Source organism: Anas acuta, chromosome 5 (assembly GCF_963932015.1).
Source record: "Anas acuta chromosome 5, bAnaAcu1.1, whole genome shotgun sequence".
In the NCBI taxonomy this organism is placed as follows: Eukaryota; Metazoa; Chordata; class Aves; order Anseriformes; family Anatidae; genus Anas; species Anas acuta.
In genome coordinates this window covers 41,605,654-41,624,005 of record NC_088983.1, presented here as the reverse complement: position 1 = coordinate 41,624,005, position 18,352 = coordinate 41,605,654, and the positions used below count along the sequence as shown (strand labels likewise).

The 18,352-nt window shown below is 33.4% G+C and overlaps 1 long non-coding RNA gene across 1 annotated transcript; it reads right to left on the bottom strand.

The window, feature by feature from the left end:
• Positions 1-1,790: 1,790 nt before the first annotated feature.
• On the bottom strand, positions 1,791-15,232 carry LOC137857632 (uncharacterized). Its single transcript, XR_011097194.1, has 2 exons — positions 15,091-15,232; positions 1,791-1,993 (listed from the first exon to the last, which is right to left on the bottom strand). It is a non-coding gene; the product is annotated as an uncharacterized lncRNA (long non-coding RNA).
• Positions 15,233-18,352: the final 3,120 nt, after the last annotated feature.

Below are 18,352 nucleotides of genomic sequence, written 5' to 3'. Positions count from 1 at the left end.
AAACAAACAAACAAAAAACCCTACAGCTGTGGCAGATTATTGGTTCTGTTTTCTCAGTTAACATTTTCTATATTATTTTGTCTGAATGGAGTCTCCTGTAGGATAACAGAATTGTGTAAGCATTTCTGCAATCAAAGCAAAAACCCAAGAAACTCCTGGCTTTTCACCAGAACTGAAGCATTCTAGAAAGACTTTCACCTGAGATACTGCAGTGGCAGCATCAATTCTTGTGAACAAACACTATTGTTTCTACCTAGGAAACAAACTCCATCAGTCTGTACAGTAAGGACATTTTAAAAGTGTTCTCCATTCACTATCCTCACAAAATCCTTTCATTTCTCAATAATTAAAGCAACACATTTCTCAATGATCTAAATAATATATTAGCAATGAATAAATCATTTGGCCATAAGGCCACTTTCAAATTTTTATTTATAGTCTCACAATAGAGAAAAAATGCTTACCTTAATCAGTATCTCCTATTCTTCAGCAGTTCTCACTAGACCTAGTGGCTTTAAACTGGATCTAAATCTAAATTCATATTTGTTTTGCAACTTAGACTGGGATGTCAGTCCCTACCAAAATCAATTACTCAGATTAGTTGCAGTGAATGTAACTAATATCAAATATATTTTTTTCAGAATTGTGTCTCATTGCAACATAACCTCTTATTTTCTGAAAGCAAGCTTCATAAGCAATGAAATAAAATTTTGATTCAATGCAATTAAGACCTGCAAATAACCACAGGAAGCTGCTAAAGTTTCTGCTGCAATTTTTGCTGAAGTTCACCTTCTGCCACACAGAGAAATTCTTATAGCAAGTGGAAAAATAATACTACAAAGACTGTTGTGGTCCCTTTGCAGAACTGAGTAAAGGTGTTTTTCAGGACTCTTGTTTCTTTCTTAGACACCCAACCCTTCTTCATCTAGGTTCATATCTACACCATGTCATTTATTGCATGAAAAAAAAATGTTTTATAGAAAATAATTGTTACATTATTGAAAGCTGCAAGTCTAATGGGGATATCCCCAGACCCAGAAGGACCAAGGACACACCTTTAATAGTCAAAATGTTAGATTAATTTCACAGCTCAAGCAGTGTCCTAAATCCACCTTTTCACCAAGAGATTCCCAAACCAAGAGGTTATAGCTTTCACTCTTTCTTCCTCTCACTTCAGAATTTCTCTTATTAATTCAAAGGAGAACATGGTTGGATGGTGTTCTTTGATTTGCTGGCCCTGTTGTTTCCTGTTTAGAGGTCTTCAAGAACACAGAGAGGAGATTTGGAACCAAGGACTTCTACATCCTAAGTGAGATTCAAAATCACTCTGAATCTTTCTCTCTCTGGTCTCTGTTTCAAAACTTCAGTCTCTTTCTTTTTCCATCCTCCTCCCATCATTGTGACCAGCTTTATTTACAACTTTATCATTTTTCAGTCATGTGTAGAAATTACCTTTGTTTCTTACAAGCCTCATACAGTTCCTTCTGATTTCTGTGGTTCTTTGAGGTTCTGATTTAAGTAGTTCAAAGGTTTTAAGGGTTAAAGTTCAAGGGTTTTTTGTTGTTGATAGTGCTGTTTTTTATTTTAGTTACACGTGGATAAGCAGAGCTGGGGTCCATTTTTTTCCTGAAAATCATGTATGGCAGCACTGGGAAGCAGCCCCTATAGCTGTGCCTCCACATTATTTATTAAGCAATATTTTAAAAGTATAATTTCTTCCTAATGAGTAGTTGATAAGATGATTGTTGGATAATTGAGTTACAAATATTTAAATAAAGCAACTTCTAATATAAGAAATAAAATATATTTTTTATTTGTTAATTGCTTGTATGTATCTGACTTAGTAGGTGAGGTAGTCTGAATCTTCCAAAGTCCCCATCATCCTTAGAGTCATCTTGGATGAATAAAGAAGGCAAAAGAGACATTGTGTCTTAAAATAGCAAATTATCACTATAGCACAGAGGGAAAATGTTCATGGCTTCTCCTTAGCAGTCTAAAAAGAGAAAGAAAGAGAGAGAAAAGCATCAGTTTGTTTATTCAAGCTGGTAGAAGTCACAACCTTGCTGCTTTCAGTCTGTCCTTTCCTTCAGTCAGAATGACTGGCAGTTGTAAACATATGTTATTCCCTTTCAAAAATCTAATATGAGCATCCTGGCTAGAACTGCTTGCTGACATGTAGAAATTATCCAAGGATACATTGTTGTTTATCACAGTATGAGCTTCCTGCTATGAATGTGAATACTCTCCAGCCAAAGAGCAAAGCAGTAGTGTTCTGGGAGACACACTACATGTCAGAAACTGAATCTTAATTTTGAGTCTCTGGATGTTTACTGTTTAACTGAAAACTGATTATCATAATTATTCAATGTTGTAAAAAATCAAGGAACTGAGTTACAATTATGATGCATTTGTAAATGAATATGCAATTAACATCTCATATAAACTTAGCTTCGGTGTGCCTTAGCCTTATAAGCATGGTAGAGGCAAGCAGTTGCGCAGGTGATATGAACAGAATGCCACAAAAGCACCTGCAGGATCAAGGTATTTCTGTGAGCTGAACCTGCTCAAAAGTTGGCATACCAGAACAGCTATTGTCTTCCTCAGCTGTAATATTCATAATATTAAATAGTATTCATAATATCTAATATTCGTAATATATACTGTAGCAGGGAAGGATATAATGGTACATTCTTTCTCCTGTTTCTAGAATTTTTGTGCCTTGTAATGCATTAGAATATATCACTAAGAATTTGCTCATCTGAAAACCTCATCTGCCTACTTTGTAGATGCCAGATAAATAACACTGCTCACTGTCTGGAGACTTTAAGGAAATGGAGAAGCAGGCAACAGGTAGAAAGTTCACACCTCTTTAGCCAATCACTTTCACTAATGCATGGTATGTTTAAGAAATCCTTTTACCATAAGCTTGCTTGAGACAACCTTAAGACTTATTACTAATCCCTCTGAAGGATTTTTTCTTTAACTGTCTAACCAAAGAATTCAAGTAAGTGCACTGTGCAAATTAAAAAATGAGACAGGCTGAGGGAAGCAGGCTAGAAAGCCACTGATAAAATATAGGGACTCAGGAGACTTCCAAGTGAGATGATTCACAAGAGTAGTGGAAATGCTTGTTTAAAGCACAAAAATAAAGGTGGGTAATGCAGCTCCATGTTTTATTAGCCCCATGCAGCTATAGCAGCATCTGGTCACAATACTCTCTCTGCATTTTGTAAGAGGGCTAACTGGCTCCTAGTGAACTGGACCAGTCCCAGACGTAAATTTACACTTCCTCCTTTCAGTTGAGCTACAGCGATTTGGTTGCTTGAGAAGTTTCCATAGCCAAAGAGTTCAGAGCCATGTTATATCTTACATACAAAATCAGTGCTATGGAAAAATAAATTCCAGCACCTCTTCCAGCGCTATCAGTACATTAATTATCCTTGCCAAATAAAATGTTTTTCACTTGTAGTGACTAAGAAATGTTTACACTACTGAAGAGAGTAAATTATTGATGATTTATCAAGGATATGGCTTTGTCAAACCTGTTATCGAGGTAAAAAAAGATGGCTAGAAAAAGGAAGTCACAATTTTGAGATTATACACTGCGATCCAAGTTATGGATATAAACTTGGTTATATCTGAAAAATGTCCCACAGAAAGTTACTACTAATATGGACAACATTCAAAAAAGAGACACTAGAATGCTGATTTCAGTATTCATGTACTCGGTTTTAAAATAATAATAATAATTAAAAAAAAAAAAGCTTTCTGCATTTGTCTTGCTTTTAGTCAGTGCTAAACATGAAAACCTGTACCTAAGTGTACCTATGTACCTAATGTACCTGTACCTTTTATTGTTACTAAAAGCAAAGAAAATGAATTTACTGAAAACATTGAAGACAGCCTAAAGTATGATACTTTAGAACTGTAAAAAAGCGCTACTCCAGCAATGAGTGACACTCAGAAGGTGGGCATTATTAGTTCTATTGTAAAATCTAAGCATTCATCTATATTTCCTTCTGTCCTTTCAGATGCACCTGTTACACTATTATTAACTTCTCTCAGAATACTTTCAGGCACTTCAGTCTCTGTGTGTGAGGCTTAGAACCATTTGTCTTTGCAAACGCTCTCTCTCCAAACTGTATCAGAAGTGATAGAGATATACAAGTTCATTCAAAGAATTTCAGGAGTTTTTTAAGGGGGAGACATTTTTTTAAAAAACAAACAGACAAGCAAAAAAGTCCTTACATCTCATCTTTTCTCCAATTACACTGACCTTATAGAACTAGGAAGAATATATATTTTTCAGGACACAGAACTTGAAGAAATCTCTAATATCACATCTGTACCACAAAAATAAATAAATAAATAAAATAAAATAAAATAAAATAAAATAAAATAAAATAAAATAAAATAAAATAAAATAAAATAAAATAAAATAAAATAAAATAAAATAAAATAAAAAAGAAGTGGATTTTTTTTTTCATTAAAATGGAAAATGCATAAGAAACTTTCCTGAGAGACTGTAATTGACATGCTGGTTAAATCTAAATGTAGAAAAGGGCAATAGTGGGCAATGAGGTTAAGCAGAGATCTAAAGATTAGTGGAAGCAATAAACAGAAGGCTTTCAAAAATGAAAAAATATAGCGAGTCTGGGAAGGAGAAAGATTTAAGAACTACAAAGTACAAAAAACAAAAAGCTGTATTGCAACTTGAACTACAGATAATGCTTCAATACATTGTTGCAAGTCATCAGAATGCCTGTTTTAAAATAAATAAGAAAAGGCTCAAGTACTAACAGCTGATGAAGTAGAAGAAATAAATACAGTCAGCTTCACAAAATGGTGTATTTTCTGGTCATTATTGTATTAGAAAGAATAACTATAGTCAGTAATAGGAAGCTAGAGATCAGTTAAAGGGAATAGAGAAAGATAACAATGATAACACAGAAATGATAGTATATTAAATTACAGTATTAGAAGGAAAAATTTGACGAGGTTTAAGTAAAGTTTAGAGGTGTGATATTTCATGAAAGATTTAGGTGGAAGAGCATGGGGACATTTTAGAGATTTTGTTTCTATTCTTTTGTTGTTTTTCTTTTTTATCATGGTTTTGAACATTTTTTAATTTATCAAATCAAGCTTCTCAAAATTATCGTTTATTCAAAATCAAAAACATATAAAAAGTAATATTTTTGCTTCAGAGCAGGTTTCTTTAAGATTACAGAATAAAATTCAGTTACATGAATTTATATTCTCTTCCATGGCTGCAAAATATTATCTCATAGCAGTATACAAAGGAGTTTTGCTTGCACAGTGAAGTGAAAGAAAATAAGAATACAGAAGAATAGAGGAGAACTTTTGTGTTCTCAGAGTGTGCTAAATATAGATTCATGCTAAATTAGTGAGATGATTAAGTGGGTTCATTGTCTTATTTTTAAGAAAGCCAGGGAACCTTTCTTGAGTAGATAAATTCTACACTGTTTTATACATCAGTTCCATTTTGGAAATAAAGATAAGATATTTTCACTAGTTTGAGCAGGAAGCACATTTCCGAATTTGACATAAAATAAAGGTTAGAAAAAGCAGCCTTGTTCAGCATCACATACCACTGCCAAGGCTGTTCCAAATCTATGACCTTGTATGATCAGCTTATGTCTACTTTTCAATGTGCCCCTTCCTAATACATATAAGAGCGTCTAGACTGTAAGAGCTTGATGACCTGTCCTTTTCTGTGCACACATACACACACACACAGTGGAGGAAATTTTACTGTTATTTAGAGATATGTATTTTGCTGACCTAAGTATTCTTCAAATCTACAACGGAGAATGTGGCCACAATTTTTTCTTCTAAAATCAAATCCACTAAAGTAAAAGTGGTGGCTCTTCATCTTTAGACATAAAAGACAGTACTTAATTTAAAGTACGCTAGATAAATTTAAGAACATCTTTAAAACAATCTTTTGCATTTTCTAGCTTTTGTTTAATCTCATAACTCAAAGTAGAGAAATCTTGCCAGTATGAAAATTAACATTCTGCCTGATAGTGTAAAAGAAAACACAACTGTTCACATCAGTACTTTCTCAGACTGATGACTGACCCAGAATTTTGCACCCTTTAGCTATTTATGCAGCTTATGAAGGAAAGTTCTTAGGTTTGTCTCAAGGACTTAATTCAAATAAGACTCCCCTGCAGTTCCACACTTGCTTCATGCAGGTAGAATCAAACACACTCAAAAGGAGTCAATACTGGCTTGGTACAGACAGTGCAAATGACCTCTTCACCATTTTATGTTCTGTGGAGCTGTGCAAGAACACTCACAGGAGCTGAAAACTTACAATTCTAGCATGACAGCTACAGGCTCCTCTCTTTTAGCTACTTGTCCTACTTCCTATATTTTAGTGTCTTTTCACACCAGCTCTCAAAGGTCCATGCAAAATTTGTGAAATTGCCTAGTTTTGTGATGGCTCTGAGAGCATAGTATCAATATTTAATTTCTCCAAATCAATTCATTTCTCTGCATTAGACAGCACAGTGGCTGATACTGCTTCATTCAAGTTTAAAAGACAATCCTTGTATCATTTTTCCACTTCAGGGAAGGTTATATAAGAGGGTACAAAATGACCTGAAGAAAATACATTTGGTCAAAAGTAAAAACTTGAAAACTGTAGGTTCGTACACAGCAGAAAAGGATAGTGAAGGAGTCAAAAATGGGTATCTAAAGGACAGAGTGAAGAAAGGAACAAGAGACACAGGAAGAATCCCAACACAGTAAGCAGAGAAATTATAAAGATTTCAGGGGCATAAGCAATCAGCATTTTACAGTTTTACAGTTACAGTTAGTCAACAACCTTGGTAATGTCATTTCAGTTGTGTGACAAGTTAAGGCAAAAATAATGTTGTTTCTGAAACTATCTATTTTGTATTTCCCTAACATCCATTTACATAAGTTGTTATTATGGACTTCTGATCAGTTTTAGACACAGAATATACTACCTCACCTCTCAGCAAAGATTAAAAAAAAAAAAAAAAAAGTAATAAAAATGCTCTAATACAAAGATTTCAATCCAATTACAAACCACTCTAAAAAACACTAGATCAAATCACAAAATTATCAGAAATTATTACAGATTAAAATAAAAAACAGTGTAGGTAAATAAATGAATTCAACTTCCTATCTTTTGATATATTTTTACCTTATTTGTTCACCAACACACATATGTTTGCCCTTCTGAATGACATAACAGAGAGTGAACAAACATAAACACATAAATGCTTTTCTCTCAGTGCATAGCTTCTATCTGCATTAAAGCAGTGGGATCACCTCACAAATGTTCAGTAGACACTTCTAAACATAGTAGGCATAAATTCTTGGTTTGTTTCTCAGTACAATGAGAAGAGACACAAATTGACTGATTTTGAGTTGGAAGATAAGGAATCCTGGTCCCACCAACTGATGGAGACTTTGACCAAATCTCATTTGACAGGGAGAGTCAAATGTAACCTGTCCAATACGAAAGGATCTAAACCAGAACTATGAGAAAAATATAATTTCTGAATAAATAAAAATAATTATTTCAGTATGCCAGCCTCAAACCCTCTCCCAACAAAAAAGAGTAGAGAATGTATTCTAAACAGCAAGAATTTGCTTTCCAGCCCCAGATAGCTGTGTCTAATGGAAAGATTTACATGTTTGGGGCATTCATTGTATAATGCAGCTTCCTCAGCTGATTTTACTAGAAGTCATTCAGATTAATGTATCTGTGAATCCAGAATGACTTCAGCATAAAGAAGAGCTGGTGGGTTGATGTAATCTTCTCTCTAGGATTATTCTTTCTGAAATTATCAGTTACTCATTTTGCCATTGTTTTGAAAGAAATCTTTCAGTCTCAGATAAAAAGGTGAGGATCTGAGAATCTTATAAGGTGCAGAAGGAAAAAAATTTCTGTAAACAACATATTTTTTGAAAGTTTGCTTTTAGAAGTTAACTGAACAAGCTGATAAATATGACTTACTACAGCCCATGTTAACATGACATGTATGGGTATGTGCCAATGAATATACAGATAAATATATACATACACATGCAAGAAGTTTTATACCACTTAAATATGTCCTTGAATGCCTCTCTCAAACCTTTGCTAGATTTTTTTCTAGATGAAACTTTTCAAATAATGTGTCTCTGTTTGACCCTCTGAGCTCACCAACATACAAAAGCTTTGAATATTGCATAACTGAAAACAAATGACATGTTGTTAGCTTGAATATAATAATTAATTTATAGGTATTTAACCTTAAGTTTACCGAGAGTGAGGACATCTGTTATTTATGCTGTACTGCAAAACCCTTCCAAAAGCTTTTCTAGATCATATAGAGTAACTAAAGTTAGCTGTGATGGGCCTGACTTAAAACAACAGTTTGAAAACATTTTGACTTTAAATGATATCTAACATATTTAAACCTTTTTTTACTGCTATTATATTAAAAGTTATCAGATAATAATCTTTGACAATGGATTTTACTTTTATTGAAAGGTATTTTAAAATTTCTTAAGAGATTATTAACTTCAAACAAAAACTTATAAAATTGCCAATAATACAAACTAATTTCATGAACTTCATTTTGGATCTTTACTTAAGGTTTTGGGTCATATAAAACTTTGGAATGTCATACGAAACCCTTTCATGGTTTAGGAGCATTCAAAACTGATGAGCACTCAAGACAGGATATGTTATATTAACAGCAAATATTGAAAACAGAAATGAAGTCTTAGAGAAAGGAGAACATTTCTTCCATAAATCCACATAGGATACATGTATCATCTCTGTTACGGGTCTCTCATCTGATCTTAGAAGTAAAATTCATTTGAGAGCAGGAAATGAATGAAGACTTCTGTATAATAAACTATAACTGATAAGAGTTATTCCATGCTACGTACTGCATTTCAGCTCTTTTCTGGGAAGATATCACTCAAACTGAAGTGTTCCTTTAATAGCTCCTTATCTCTGGAGTAATTAAAACTACATCAAGTCAAGTAATATCCATGCAAAAACCTTTTTCCAAATTGTGTGCATTTTACGTAATAAACACTATGTGGCATTTTATATAAACAAAAGCAAGCAAAAAAAAAAAAAACAACAAACAACTACAATAATAAACTTTCTCTATATTCTATCCATTTAGATGACCAGGTTTACTTCTCCTAGACAACAGGATTTTACTTTTTATAAGAAAATGCTGAATTTAAAAATAATGAGAAACAAAAGACATCTTTAAAAAAGCATCTTTACATACATAATATATAGTTCTCTGAATTGCCTTCTGTCTAGTTATTTCATTTTTTTCCAGAAACCACTTTTGTATTGTTTTGCCAGTTCTGAAAGGACAAGACACTTGCTTTGAAAAATATTTTGAAAAAAACAATGTGGACAACAATGCTGATGTTCTTTTTTTTATGTCATTGAAAAAAATAGAACTGATTTATGTTGCCAAAATAATGTCAAAGTAAACAATATAGGAAAATGAAATGGTATTTTGAATTAGATTAAGCATTTATGTAGTATGTGAATTTAAATCCAAAACAATTAAATTCATTCAAATCAGAATATAGTTAAAAGGTACCTCTGGATGAAGGCTTTATTCTATAATAATCCAATTGTAGTTGTACCAACAAAATGTATGGCACCAAAAACATATCATAAAGTAATAAGTCAGCAAATATCAAAGTGTGACAGCTGATAGTTTTTGGTTTGTTTGTTACTTATTTGTTTTTGAAAATAGTGGTTCTTGTACATTACCTGACATCTCAACAAATGTCCTCTCAAGGACACTGAGACAGGCAAGCTTCAGTGAAGTGACTCAAACAAAGGAGGATTTTAGTAATATTTAATCTGAAAAACTAGGATAAATTGAGCTTATCCCAATTTGTAAAATCATTTTAAATCTGATTCGCTTGAAGTGGATAATTTAATTTCAAAAGGTCAGGAGTTTACCTAAAAATCTGGGTGTATTTAATAGGTGATAAAGTTTGCATCAAAGGAAGTTTGCCCTTATATGTAATTATAGAATTAAATGAAATTATAGAATATTCCTGGTAAGGCCCAGGACAACATTAGTTGTCATTTTTTCCAGAATCATACAGAAGGCAAATTAATGGCATGATGCCTATTTTATCTAAAACTGAACTATTTAGTTCAGTTTGGAATGGTTTAGATCAATTCAAAATACCTGAAGATTTTTCTGCAACTACATTTAAAACTAACATTTAAAAAAGTCAGCCTACAGTCAAGCTGGACACATTTTACTTACAGCAAAAGAGATGTGAGAAAAAACAAATAAACCATAACAAACAGTTGGGAAATCTGGACTCTGATGTAACCCATGAATTTTACATCCAGCACAAAAGCTTTAAGGACTGTGAAGATATTTACATTTGAAGAGAAATACAGAGAGTAAAACATACTGTTATCATAATGAAAACTTAGGCATTTCCAGAACCAAATGACTTTTCAGTTTATTTTTGTGTTTGAAACACATTTCTAAAATCACAAAGCTCTACAACACCTAATAAAGTTCAGAAGAACTTTAAAAGCAGTAATTTTTCTTAATATCCCCCATTATGGTGGTGAGAGAAAGTTTCCAAGCTAACAGCTAATCCTACCCATCCCATCTGCCTGATTATCTCCACTAATCACAGGTTTCTTCTTTCACAAAAGCCTACCATGTGTTGAGAAGACAAACAAATTTAGATATTTTTCACAATTGTTGGAACAAAGGGATTAAATGACCAAGTCTGGTGCTCTCATGGAGAACAACCTGCTAGGAGCATTCAATCAAATGAATCATGGCCTCAGAGCTGTTCATTTCATCAGCTGAAGGCATTTCATGGTATGGCTATTTAAAAGCTGGCAGTGGATGTATGGACTTCATCAGTTATGAAAAAACTTTTGCTTAAAGATAAATGAAATTCTGCTCTTGTTCCAGGATCCTCGTGACTGTGTTGTGAATAAGTATTTAACACAGTGAAAGTAAATCACTGCAACTTTCAATTAACTCCAGCTTCCCTTTGCAGTTAAAATGTTCTACACAAAGGGGTAATAAATAATAAAATAAAAATAAAATAAAATAAAATAAAATAAAATAAAATAAAATAAAATAAAATAAAATAAAATAAAATAGCAACAAAGCAATACATTAATATAGAATTGTAAGAGAAAAATTACAGCAACTGTCTCCCACCATAAGAGCCTTCATTTTTGATTTCTTCAAGAGACTGGCAAGTCTTAGTCATTTTACATTTAAAACTGCAGCAGATGAGCAGCCATGTTACAGATATCTGCATGCAAAATATAACATTGACTCCTAGGCTGCCAGGCAGAATCTCCTTTGAAAGTTGAGCTCAAAAAGTTCCATCAACATCAGTATGAAACAAGTGCAGGGAGGATTTCAATTGCAATCCTTCAGGATAACAGCTTTACTACTGTAAGATATAACTGAGAAATAAGCTTACTGTAGAGCTTGGCAATCCTTAGACAGCCAGGTGAATTGAGGAGGTTGAATACTTGGTTCTCTCTCTATCTATGTATATATTTTCATGCAAAACTGAGCTTGTTTCAGATTTATTCATGACTGTTTCAGATTAATCTCCATTAAGTTTCATAAACTTCTAGGGTAAAGGTGAAGGGAAGACAAATTTTTGTTTCCAATACTGAGAAGGTTCTGCTTTTAAAATTCCCCAAAGGAGCAGAGATTTGATTTTTATCCTGTATTTGCTTATGGCAGGCACTGGCTATGTTGCCAGGTTCACTTCTTTTTCTGATGGTGCTTAATCTTTTTCACTTGTGACAGAAATTCAACATCTGAACACAGGCCTTCAGAAATGGAAGTGCCAACATGTGTTTGTCTTCAACTTGTAGTTCAGACAGACCCTATAGTAACTTCTGTCAGAGATAATAAATTTGCCACATTTCACTAGATTTTTTTCATCAAATGCCCCCTGCATTACCTACTAAAGATAGCAGGTTCTCAGCTTGCAGCATCTTCTACCACAGTAAAAGTTAATCAAAAAACATATGTTACCTGTGCTGCTGTAAGCAACAGAAACAAGATGAGGGACTTTCTACTTTCTCTGTCAAGCATAAGCTTAGATGAGATAGATACAAAGTTGCTTAAACTTGCTACAGGCATTTTATCCCAACAGCTAGCATCTGTTTCCAGTGAACCATTTTATCAAGGTATAATTTCACTGGAGTGTGAAGTGCCAAAAGTTATCCTCACACAAGCTGTTCTGTTGTAAATGTTAGGTATGCTTAGGCCTTTGTTGTTGTTTTATTTTATGCATAATTACAAATTATCTACAAATTATCTAACATGTATCTCACAGAATGCTTACAATTTTTTCCATACATCTTTATGAAGAACTTTGACTTAGTAGGAGAAATTTGGCAGAACAGAATGATCCAAATTTTAAATTCTGTGATATTCTTCCAAAAATGTTTACATACAAAGTACTTACTAAGGAAGAGACTGCGTTTTCAGGCAAGGTTTGATTTCTTGGATGATCAGATCAGATATATTTTATTATTTTATTTTATTTTAAGTGAAATACTAGAACTGTTAATATTACTTACTAGATAAAAAGAAGTTCTGAGCAAGAGGCAATTTTTTCCACTTAGAACGTTGGTTTGTGAACATTAAGAAATTCTGATGTGAAAAGATCACAAGCAAGCCATACAACCATGCAAACTCTTGTTCTTATCTGTATAAAAATAAAAGATGTTCTCTAGTTTACTTGCATAATGTTTTCTTTTCAAATACAGTGTAGTTATGAAAAGACAGTCATAACTATTCGTGCACCCAGTAATATTTGACTTTTTTCAGTATGAGAAAAAAATAGATGCTTTCCATCTGACAAAGTGGTATTCTGAAATGTTCTATTCTGAAACTGGAAAAAAAAAAAAAAAAAAAAAAAAAGTATTAATCAAAGAAAACTCCTCTAGGACACTTTTTAAAAAATTAAATAGCAGGAATTTCTTACAGGAGGAAAATCATAATTTCTACTTCTCTGAGCCATATGAAACTCTCATATTTAATATGCAGCTGTTACTTTGCTAGTGCTTATTCTGCTAAAATGTGTACTGTCAACAGGAAGGCCAGCACCCAGGTATCATTTGAGCTAGTAGATGTTCATTGTATGTGAGCTGACAGTACTTCTACTAGAAGTGTGGGTCCAGTCATATCAGAGCCTGCGTTATGGAAAGATAGAGCTGCTGGTTGATGACACGCCATGAATGTCCCTCAGAAAGAGGGAAAAAAGTGAGAATATCTAACTTCCTTCCTTAGATACTTAAGGTAAGTATCCTTAAACTCAGTATTATGGAGAAAGATACATGTAGATTCTTACATAAAATGATCTGGTGTATGTTTCTAGCAGAGTTCATGCTGAAATATGAGTCCAAAATAGTCTCCTGGTTTAGACATAAGTCATGTTAGCAGCATTAACAGCAATGAACTGTGGTAAACTGAGTTTGTTGCATAAATAAAAACCTAAACAAAATTTATCTAACCTATTTTGGCAAATTCCACTATTTTTAATGTTAGCCAGAAGTCTGGAGACCTTACCTGTCCCACTGAAGAAATACTACTTTAAAGGAATCCTTTTCATCCTTTCATTTACTATTTAAATGGAACAACTAGTGAAACTTTGAAAGTGGAACAGCTGAATAATAAACTGAAATTTGCTTCTAGCAAGAAAAAAAAAAAAGTTTTATTTTTTCTCTTCTTCTTTCTTCTGAGCTTCCATATCTCTAGTCCTTTGCGGCTCCCAATGGATTGAAGATAATGGCCTTCAACACAGACACTATAAAACAGGCAAGATGTCTGTAATGTATAATTCAGCTCAAGACTCCTTCAATTCATGTGGATTAAGAAATGGCACCGTTATCACCTTTTACAAAGAGCTAGCGTTGTTTATTGGTTGTATCTTATTCTTTAACCCATGTGTGCTAATCTGCATGGGAGAGAATATCAAGAGTGATGAGTAGGCTGGATTCCCCAGGGGATCAGAATTATTTATGAAGTTACTCCAGCTCAGTGAACAGAGTAATTCACGTCAAACTTTGTGACTTAAACCCAGTGAATTACAAACTTTGCTCCAGGAGATGATTTGAAACCTGGAGATCAGAAGAAGGCCATGACTAAGCAGTGGGTAAAGCACATATTCTCAAAAGTTCCAAAATTCTCTGTGCAGTTTTCCATTACAATGAAAGATCACATTAATAAAACTTTTTCCACATATTGTCCTATGTTTTATGTGACACAATTATTTGTCTGTAGTGACAGACAAGTTCATTTTTGCTTCTTAATAAAATTCATTTCTTAATCTTAAAATGTTCACAGTGTCTATGTAAGAAATTATTGTAGCAAAAGCATACAGCAAAGGGTATTGTCAAATAGTATGGTCCCTGGAATATTTCTGTATCAAAGAAAAACAAAACAAAACAAAACAAAAAAACATTATATGAAAAATCTTATCAGTTTTGAGCAAATTATCATTTGCTCTTTGTGTTCCAGCCATAGCTGTCAAATTAACATGATGGTGCTATTGGGAACTCTTTAGTTGTTACTCAGATCATTCAGTCCTATTTTTGTTTCTCCTTCAGCTGCTGCCCCATGACACAGCACGTCCTGCTCCTGTATACAGGAAAGGAAGGAAAGGCTCACAAAGTTCTATGCTATTTAAGTCTGCCATTAAGAATTTTCATAAAATCAGTTGATTTCATTTTAAGAGCATATCACAATAAAAGTCAAATAAATTAAACTAGTAGGTAACAGATTCAGAACAAACAGAAGAAAGTACTTCTTCACAGAATTAGTAGTTAAGAGTAACTGAGTTTCTTCATGGATTTGTTCACCAAGATTGAAAAGACAAATGGGCAAATTTACAGAAGAAATAGGGGACATTAAACACTCTGGCATTCTTCTCATTTCCCAGCATTCATTATAAAAACATATATAGCTAAGCTAATCTTTCCAGACTGTCTTTGCTGTCTTTGAGAAAGAAAAGCACTTCTTAGGAAAAACTTATTACCTATTTAGGACATCTGCTTCAAAATGAGATTCCACCAGCTCTGCTGACGATTCTCTTAACTGTGAAGAACCTCAGCTAATAGGTTCAAACTGAAACGTTGTATTCAGCAGTCAAACAAACAAATCCCACAGGTTTTGCTCTTCCCCAGGCATTTGCTATTGGGTCTAATCACAGACAGTTTGCTCGGACATGCGTATCTTTGTTCTGACCTCTGGTAGGTCCATTCCTGTGCACACTGCACGTTCCCTCTGAAGTTGATCTAGTCATAGACAGAAGGGAAGTTCCTGAATATCTTATTTCTTTTAGAAAAGAATAGCTATATACACATAGACAGAAGGGAAGTTACTGAACATCTTATTTCTTTTAGAAAAGCATAGTTATACACACAAAGGATGACTTGTTTCACCTAAATCTGGCAGAACATTAATCACGTGTCAGCATTTCTGATTCTTGCAAGGTAAATTGCTGTGTCATTTGGCACCTGCTCTAACTAAGCAGTGCTTGTGTGAAACTAAGCAGATGTCCCATGCCTTTCCCAGATATTTTCCAAGAGAAGGAAGCATACTGAAAAGAAATCACGTGCCTCTGGATCAACCTGTTTCTTGTTTTCTGAACTATTACAATCATTACACTAGATATTTAGTTTTGTGAGTTATTACTTAAAAACTAACTCCTGTGTAAGGAGATGCATAGCTGTGGTGGGAGGAGCAATACTGGCGCTTTCTAATTTGCTGGCTTTGCTAAAGTATTCATTCTCAAAGCACTGCTCATGTTCCCCTGCTTTGTTTAATTGGATAAGAAACAACTTTTATTGTCTCATTTAATTTTCAAAATGTTGATTCTGAGTATACCGAGGAAGGGATATACTAAAAGGAAATTTTAAAAAAAGGATTTTTTTTGTACCATACACCATAGATAGCTACAAAGATCAATGCAAGGATAAAATCAGTAAGTTGGAGAATATAACTGTTTACCTACTCCAGCTTTTTCCCAGCTAGAAGTCCCTAAGTGTCCAAATAGACCATACAGCTGATGCTTCAACTTAATGAGTGGTTTTTGTGGTGTGTTTTTTCTGTCAAAATTAAATCTTAAGTGTGGCATCTCTTTTCATCACCTTCTGAAATAAACAAACAACTGTGACCTAGGTAAATCTAGCCTACATATAGAATGACTCAGGAGCCAGGCATATTTAATGTCTTCAGCATGATACTTCAGCTGTTACAGCTGCTACAGAAATAGAGTTAAGGGAGGAATCCAGTATTTCTTTTTAATTATGCTTTTCTGTGTTATATCATTTGTAGAGGTTTCTATTGTTTCTCACCAAAGCTGTTTTTGTGCATGTCTCACCGCTCTAGTACAGTAATAATGTACTCACTACACTGAATTCCAGTTAATTTTAAAGGCCTTCATTGAAACCGATTTCCTATGTTCAAAAGTTGCAGTGATATATATATATATATATATATCATATATATATATATCATATAGATGCTCAGAGGTTATATATATAATTAATATTTAATATTAATATCTGTAATTAATATATAATATTAATACTTTATATTAAAATAGTAATATTATTATTATATAATAATATAGTATATAGTATATATTAAAATAGTAATATTAATTAATTAATATTAATTATATTTAAAATATTGGTATTAAAATATTAATAATTTAATATTAATGTCTGTAATTAATAATTACAGAGAGATGCTCAGAGGTTATATATATATAATATTATATAACATATATAAAATTATATAATATATATATATAACCTCTCTCTCTCTATATATATAACCTCTGAGCATCTCTCTGTAACCTAATGAACCAGGCAGGATTTTCAAGGGCAACCATCCAATATTGCAACCATAGAAGCCAGGTTCAGGTGCTGCAATTCCTCAGGAAAACATTTAGGAACACTATCAGTTTTTCATGAATTCTGACTATGAAATTTTACTTCTACTCCTGAACCATTTTTTCTACAGTCTCCTGACATCTAAGCCATTCAGAACTAGACTAAGCCTATTTTTAAAAGACAGCTTCCTTCCTTTAGATCTTTCCTTTTTTTCACATTTTAATGATTTTTCATTATCACTTTGCTTTGGGGGAGGGAAGGTTTATTATGAGAAGGATTATTCATTTTTCACCCCTATTTCTTTATATTTTTATCCTCTCACTTTCAGCCTCTCTGGACCACCTGAGATGAGGGCACACCCTGGCCTCTTAGCATGGAGGCTCAAAAGGTACCCGGGCCAAGAGCCTCGGCTCTGTTCTGTATGTTAGATCCTTAGATGTTTGGCTGATTACATTAGGGCAGCTGTCAGAGCATGGACAGGAGGTGGACGGTGTTCAGGGATCACCTCTCTATACAAATATAGCTGCAAGAGCCACCCTGGGGGATTGGGACATACAGCTTTTTATTTTTATTTATTTATTTTTGTATGAACCTTCAAGAACCTGACGAAAAATTATAAAAAGAAGGGGAAAACAAACAAACAAACAAACAAAAACAACAACAAAAAAAACAACCCTTGACACAATATACTTGATGAAAACTCTTTCTGCTACAGGACATTCAGAAAGCAGCAAACCAGGCAGTGGAATCCACAAAGCCACACTTTTGATTTTGAATTCATATTTCCAGCCTTTTTGTGCCTAATTTATCACCTTTGTTCCCTTCTCTGTCCTATTTGTTTGCTGCACCCACTTGTTTGGGACTTGTAGTCTTTATTAGGTCTTTCCATAGGAACTAGATGGGTATGCTTCAGAAAGTCCCCAGAAATAATATAAAATTGTTGTTTGCCCATTAATATTTAAGTCTCATTAAATATATAAAAAAGATATCAAATAACTGGAGTTCCTACATATTGAATAATATTATGTTTTTAAATATGTAAAACAAAGTAGAGCTATTCTCAGGTGATGCATGCAACTCCAAAGTCTCAGTAAATACATGTATAGATAAGGTTAAAAGAATAATACAATTCTGTAGTAGGAGGGACTTTATCTGGCATGCAGTTCTAGAGTTTCATGTTACTGATATTAAGTAGCACACCAAAAATAGCAATACCTTTTCATTTTACGTTAGAAAACCACTTTTTAATGTCTTTTGGGCTGACAGGCATGATAAACTTTTTTTTTTTTTTTCTGGATGTGCAACTCACTGCAATATCTGTTTTGAATAATAAAGTAAAACCTTAAAAATTAAACATTCTTTCAGTTACTTACAAGGCATTAAAAAAAAAAAAAAAAA